Source organism: Petaurus breviceps, unplaced genomic scaffold (genome assembly GCF_028583685.1).
Source record: "Petaurus breviceps papuanus isolate PSGF00001 unplaced genomic scaffold, PetGlider_PUasm1.0 90849, whole genome shotgun sequence".
NCBI lineage: Eukaryota > Metazoa > Chordata > Mammalia > Diprotodontia > Petauridae > Petaurus > Petaurus breviceps.
The window spans coordinates 22,337,281-22,344,882 of NW_027187361.1; the positions used below are offsets into that span (position 1 = coordinate 22,337,281).

Here is a 7,602-nt window from a genome sequence, read left to right on the forward strand (position 1 = left end):
TGTCCTCCTTCGTACCCTTCCCTCTCTCAGGTTTCAATGACTTTGCTCTTTCTTCGTTCTCTTCCCTCTGGTTTGACTGCTCATTCTCCAGCTTCCTTGCAGGATCTTCACCCATGTCACATTCAGGGTTTACTCCTGGGCCCTCTTCTCTTTTCACTCTCCCCTTTCTTGATCTCATCAGCTCCCCAGGGTTCACTAGATAATCTCAATGTAAATGATCTACAGATCTGTTACCCAGGTCTATCCTCTCTCTCCTGAGCTCCAGTTTAACATCCCCAACTGCCTCTGAAACATTCTGAACAAGACGTTCCCTCGGCATCTCAAGCTCAGTATGTCCATTGTTGTTTGATCACATCCTGGAAGGCGCCGTCTTCATTCAGCTGCCAAATCTTGCCATTTCTCTCTCTACATCTGCCTCAACAGCTACACGCATCCCTCTCTTTGGCCTCATTTAGCCACCACTCTAATCCATGCCTTCTTCACTTCTTGTCTGAACTATTGTAGTTGGTATTTAGTTTCCCAGAATCAATTCTGTCTTCCACTCCCATCCCTTCTCCACCAAACCGCCAAAGAGATTTTCCTAAAGTACAAGTCTGAGCACATCACCTTGCGACTCAGTAAATTCCAACGATTCCCCATTACCTCTCCACCCCCCCCATACAGGTCAGTCTAGTTTTTCACTAAAGTACATTGAGACATTCCTTGAGACAAGGCTCAAAGTAATATCACTATCTCACTACCCAATTACAAGGCAGCTGAGGATAGCTCGTGAGGCTTTGAGAAGGTTGGCTTACGGTTCACTCATCTGAATCAACTCAAAAGCTTCTCAGTTGTTGAATATCCTTCTCCTGCTTTGACTAAGTAAATCTCTTTTTATTAACTAACAAATGACTTAGAAGTGTCTCATTTTGTTCTAATGTTGTACCTATACTACGTGGGTACTGCCCAGAGTCAGGCCCAGCACAGAACACACCTATTGGGCACTCTTTATAACCCGGACTCTACTCTATTTCCAGCCTTCTTTACATGCTCTTCTCCTAGATAGTCTTTTATAAGAGCCAGGCTTGGCTGCTGGAGGCTTTGCGCACACAGCACACCATCTTTGGTCTGTCTCCATTCTTTTGTACTGGCTATCCTCATGTTTGAAATCCACTCCATCCTCACCTTCACTGGCTTCTTTCAAGACTCTCTAAAGCATCACTTTCTACATAAATCCTTATTCCTCTGCCCCTTGGTTCCTTCTCCCTCCAAACTACCTTGTGTCCATTTCCTGTGCCATATTACCTATCTGCTTGTCTATGCTTCTGTTGTTCATTAAGATGAAACCCCCTTGAGGGCAGAGATTATTTGACTCTCGTCTCTGTATCCCTAGTACCTAGTCCAGTGCCTGACCCATAGGAAGTCCTTAATAAACACCAGGTAACTGAGTAACTAATTGATTAATGAAATAATTTTAAGGTATAAAAACTGGATCAGCAGCAAGATAGTCAAGAATGTTTAATGCTTATGGGGGGAATGGCTTGTCACTACTGTTATCTATACTGTCTTAGTAAATGCCTTTTCTCAAAGCTTGTTAAGTCTACTGACTGCCTATCGAGGAGAAACATTCCAGTGAAGGCTCACGATTCAAGGCGATAAGAGTAACATCCACAGGCCACCCCTAGAACCAGAGTCTGCCAGCAGATATCCTCTGGAGGTCCGACCTGCAAGTCTGAAGGTAAGTCAGGGGAGTAACCCAGAAGGTGGACCATACACACAAAGCTATATGACAAAGAGGGGGAAATGAGATAGCTTAAAGTAGGGGAGGAAAAGGAAGAGGGAAAAAATGAAAAGAAAAGAAAGTAATAATGGCAGAGGGAACAAAAAGAGAATACAACAGAGAAAACCACAAATTTGAAGGACAGTCTTGAAATTGGAGACAGCTTCCTACGGAGGGAGAATTAAAATGTTGGCTTTATTAAAAAAAAATTGTGAGATACGACGCACAGCTTTAGTGTTCCTCAGAGCTCCCCAGAATTTACATTTCATAGATTCACAACTCTAGAGAGACCAAGCCCTTCATTTTGCAGATGAGAAAACTGAGGTTAAGAACAGTTAGTGACTTACCCAAGGTCACAAAGGCCCCAAACATCAAAGGAAGACTTTGAACCCATGTTCCTTAACTCCAGAGCCAGAATTCTTTCCATAATAACATGCTGCCTTCAATATTCATTCAACAGACATTTTGCATGTACCTATTACATACAAATCACTCTGCTGGATGCTAGGGGAAAATATGGAGGCAATTAGCCCTTGCCTTCACGGAACTTACAACCTAGCAATCTTCTCAATGCAGCAACAAATATAGCCCTTTTTGACACTTGGCCAAACCAAAGGCATCCCTTGCAGTCCAGACTCTCCCTCTTATCACTTAGTAATATCTACTCCTGCTAAATTCACTGTCCCCAGAGAGTGAACCACCCTCTGCCCCACTTCCCTCTGCCCTTATCTCAGATTTCTGAACTTTCATTTCCTATGAAAGTACTGTGAGGTCCCAAAGTAGAGGACCAGGACACCTGGCAAGGGTTCGGGGTGCTGGACATCGGGTCTTTCTGTAGCTACTCTGAAGTTGAGTGACTATAAATTTGGAGATGCCCCACTCCAACCAAGCTGCTGCATTATCAGACTGACCATGCAAGGTAAAGAGTCTATGAGAGAAAAAGGCACAAGCACTGATTTGGAAGGAGAGAACCAGGAGGGGACGGGAGGCCCTTCTCACCCCTTGCCTGGACTATAGCAATGTTTTTAAAATAATTGTTCTCCCTGTCTCAAATTTTTCCCCACTCTTGTCCATCTTCCACTCAGCTGCCATAGTCATTTTCCTAAATGGCAGGTCTGACCATGTCACCTGACTCTACTCAACAAACTCCAGTGACAACCCCCCCCCCCCAAAAGCTCCAGTATATTTTAAAATAGGTTACTGCTACCCCACCCCACCCCCAGTCTCAGCTCAAAACAGATGTTGGAAATCTTGTTGAATGATGTTGCAGTCAGGACAAAGACTCTCTCCAGCATATCCCCAGTGCTCAATGATGAGTAAGAAAAAGCATATTAAAACATGACCAGCCTGTTTCCCATGTTAACATTCACTAAAGACATGGCAGTCACTCATTAGGGTAGGCTGAAGTAACTCAGCTGCCCAGGAATGTATTCTACTGACATTTTGCGACAACATGACTAAAGACTTTTTGATGCTTGTTTTTTAAAGATAGCAGCTGCAGTTTGCTAAGGCAACTTGAGCACCTGAGTCAAGCAGCAGCCTTGGGAAATAGAATTTGAAAAAAGAAACTCTGTGGGAATCCCTGATGCCTTTAAGGCCACTTGGTGGCTGTAACCTTAGAACCACAGCCCTGCTGTGTGCAGACCACTGCAGCATAACCAGCTAATGACATTGGTAATAAAACACAGTGGGATAGGTGCTTATGGAGTGGGCGCCTGCGTTAATCTTTCAGAAAATATTATAGCCTGAAAGGCCCCAGATGATCAGCATTCATGGCTAATTTCTGCCAGAGGCTGAATTATTCTCCTCTGCAACCATACTGTAACGTCGCTAAAATGTCACTGTGTTGGTGGGTGCTGGTTTTGTTTTTTCTTTAAGACAAAAATAAGACACCAGAACAGGGAATCTGGAGGGGGTTCAGCAGAATGGAGGTAGGCCCAGAGTGAGCCAAAGAGTCAGGAGTTCTTATGGGCTGGGTTCATTGTATCTGGTAATGCTTTAGAGTCGGTCACCAAACATCTTGAGGGTTTGCTGTAGGCCAGGCATCAGGCCAAGTGCTAGGGGTACAGATAAAGGCAAACTCACAGTCCCTGTCCTCAACAAGCTCATGTTCTAATAGAGGAGATAACATGCAAATAACTATGTACATACAAGACATGTAGTGTAAATGTAATTGGAAGGAGGAATAGGGGTTGGGAGAAGACTGGGAAAGTCCTCCTGCAAAGTTTGGGATTGAACTGGTCATGTGTGTACATGTTCACATACACATATATGCAAATGTGCATTGTGTTTGTGCATGCGTGTGTTCATATATGTACATGTGCACATATATAGGTATGTGTGCATATATAGTAAAATGTTTCCCAATTACATGTAAAATTTTTTAACATTTATTTTTTTAAATTTTGAGTTTCAAATTCTCTCCCTCCTTCCTTCCCCTTCACTTATTGAGAAGGCAGTCAATATGATATCAATTACACATATGAGGTCATGCAAAACATATTTCTAAATTAGCCACATTGCAAAAGAAAACACATTAGCCCCTTCCTCTCCCCCAAAAAGAAAAGAAAAATTAAGAAAATTTTTTGTTTTTTTTTTTTACTTAAGTATGCTTCAACGTACACTCAGTTCTCCCGTTCTTTCTCTGGAGGTAAATAGCATTTTTCATCATGTGTCCTTTGAGGTTATCTTAGGTCATTTTTTTGATCAGAGTAGCCAAGTCTTTCACAGTTGATCTTCATTACAATATTGTTATTACTATATATAATATTTTCCTGGTTCTGCTCACTTCACTTTGCATCAGTTCATATATATCTTCCCAGATTTTTCTGAAACCATACTTGATCTGAGTTTTGAGGAAAGCCAGGGAAGTTGAGGGGCAGAAGTCGGGAAGGAGAGTATCCCCCAGGCACGGGTACAGCCAAAGTGGGGGAGGGGGTCATCTCCAGTCATCCTGATCTATATCTTTCTACTGCACACCAATGGCTCTGGAGGAAAAAGTAAAGCTGTTGACTTTGCACCTCCCTGCCTCACTTAAATCCAGCCCACGCACAAGTCACGGTGTCACCTCCCTGATGTCGTGGTCCTCTTCCCTGATGTCGTGGTCCTCTTCGAGAAAGAAGGATGAAAAACAAGAGCCAAGGCAAAGGCAAGAAGTCAGGAATCAAGGACCAGTAAGTGTAGCGGCAAGCACCCCAGCATCCCCAGGGTGGCTGCCAGCACAGGTTCTTGGATCTGCTTTGATAAAGGAAAGCAACTCAAATGGGTCAACAAGCTTACTTTAATCAGTCAGATATGTATCGTTTACCTAGTTCAGGGGAAAAAGGTCAGCACCCGAACTTCAAAGTATACAGGCAGAATTATCAAGACAGAGAAACAGGTCAAGTAGACAGTTTCCAAACTGTCCAACCATTACATCCATACCAAACCAACATCTGGGTTTCAACATCTGGGTTTTTCAAAGCCGGGGGGCTCTGGACAACGGCTTCCCAGAATCCAGAAGAAATCACAGAACACTTCTCAAAGTGAGCCCCAAAACAAAGCTACACATCAGGGCTTATATAGCCTTCTCCTGGCTCAGAGAATGTAACAACCTTATTGACCCACTGGCCAATCAAAAAGTATCTACTGAAAAACAAGCCTCCCACCCCAGGCTCCAGGTGCACTTTAGCCTAGGGGCAGGGAAGATCTTTAAATTTGCATTTCCATTACAGTAAGTTGGCCAGTGTAGTTGAATGGTAAGAATATATGGAGGAAATAAGTATAAAAAGACTAGAAAGGAAGAAAGGAGTCAAGTTGTAAAGAGCTTTAAATGCCTAGAAATTTTTCTATTTAATAATACTGCTAATAGGGAGCCAGAGCATTTTATTGAGTAGGGGAGAGTAGGAGAGAGTTAAGGTTGTCACACATGCACTATAGGAATATCACTTTTGCAGTTGAATGGAGGATAGATTTGAATGGAGAGAGATTTGACACAAGAGAAGAATTAGAATTGCAATAATACAGCTGAGCAGTGACAAGAATGTGAATTTGGGTAGTGACTGTGTGAGTGGAGAGCTTTAAGGAAAGGATATTTGAGTGCATTTTGACATTAAATCAATAGCACACAAAAACTTGCCCCCAAAATACAACAAAACCTCAGCTCACTGGGACCTTCAGTCATTCTGAATACCGGACTCTTCTAAGATAGTTAAGGGTTTTATCTCTTTAAGCACCAAATATGAATTTATTTTAACCATTTAAGATAGAAATCTTTCTAAATTGAGTGGTCCCCACTCACTTTTAAAAAGAATACACTTCACGGTTATTTTTGTGGCGGCAAAGAATTGGATATTGAAAGGATGCCCATCAACTGGGGGACGGCTGAGCAAACTCTAGTATATGAATGTGACGGGAGACTATTGTGCTGTAAGAAATAATGAGAGGACTGCTTCAGAAAGACCTGGGAGGACATGTGTAAATGGCAGAAAATGACGTTAGCAGACCCAGGAGAACAACTTGCACAATGACAATATTATAAATAAAATAAGCTCTGAAAAACTAAGTGTTTGTGATCAACAATGACCAACCCCAGTTCCAAAGGAAACATGATCTCCATCTCCAGATAGTGCAAACTAAAGCTTCTTTTCTTCTCTTTCTTCCTCTTTCTTGCTTTCTTTTTTGGGACATGGCCAAAGTGGGAATTCAATTTGCACAATTATACACACACATACATACATACGTACATAAATACATACGAATGTTTTTTCTTGCCTTCTTAATGGGTAGGGGAGGAAGGAGGAAGAAAATTTGGAACTGAAAATAAATCTGACTTTTTCAAAAAGAATATGTTTTTGATAATGTAACTTTTAAAAAATTAATCATCAGTTACTTTTGCCAAACCTTACAGAGGCTTACAAATGCTGCTGTGGCTGCTGGGAATTATAAGCAGTTTGGGGGAAAAGTACACACAGGAAAAAAAACCTACCCTTATCTCTTCTGAATTTCAGGGTGGGCGCAGGGAGGGAAACATGTAATGTGGGAAAATATGCCATAAAAGAAGGATTTTTCTTTTACTTTAGCATGTAGGAAAAGTTTTTCCAAAGATGAGTAATAACATGTAGCAGGTTCAATTTTATCTAATAAGCACCATCTGTTTTCCACATGCAGTTGTCAATTGAGAAATCAAACTAAGTTAATTAAAATTTCTTAGTTTCTCACACAGGAATTGTGGAAGTGCAGTACAGTGGAAAGAATGCTAAAGTGAGAATCAGAAAATGTGGGTTCAAATCCTGGCTCTGTTCCAAGGATGACTTGTAAGAACTTTTACAAGGTGCTTCATATAGCCCTTCGCCTCAGTTTCCTCATCTGTAAAATGAGGAGTTGGACTAGATGTGGCTTCTTAGGTCCCCTATAGCCGTAAGCAGTAACTCACATTCAAAGCCTGCTCTCTAGAGTTTCCCCAGACATCAGTGAAAGAGAGATATATACATATGAGCAGCTCCCTAGGAGGCTAGTCATATTTCTGTGGGACAGAGTGTTCTAAAGAGTTCCTTCCCACTTCCTGAGAGTGTCTGGATAAAGTCAGTATTAATAACAGCCCACTGCCTCCCCCAAATCGCTTGTGAATCATGCACTTGTACCACCTGTGGCGTAATTTTAAATTCTGGAATCAAAAGGAAATATTTCAGAATGACACTCTCTTTTGCCTTCAGCAAAGCAGAAGGACTCTAGCTGGAAGAACATTGGATTTGGAGTCAGGGAACTTGAGTGTGACTTAAATGAGATCTAAATACACACACGTGTATGAATGAATGAATGAATGAATGAATGAATGAATGAATGAATGAATGAATGAATGAATG

At 41.8% G+C, this 7,602-nt stretch overlaps 1 long non-coding RNA gene across 3 annotated transcripts in view; it reads left to right on the top strand.

Moving 5' to 3' along the window:
* The first annotated feature begins 725 nt into the window (after nt 1–725).
* The window catches only part of LOC138149867 (uncharacterized), a 63,645-nt gene continuing 56,768 nt past the window's right edge, over nt 726–7,602 (top strand). For all 3 annotated transcript variants that reach the window (XR_011165449.1, XR_011165447.1, XR_011165448.1), the window contains exons 1-2: nt 726–861; nt 1,570–1,717. This is a non-coding gene — a long non-coding RNA (uncharacterized lncRNA). The remainder of the gene's footprint in view (nt 862–1,569; nt 1,718–7,602) is intronic.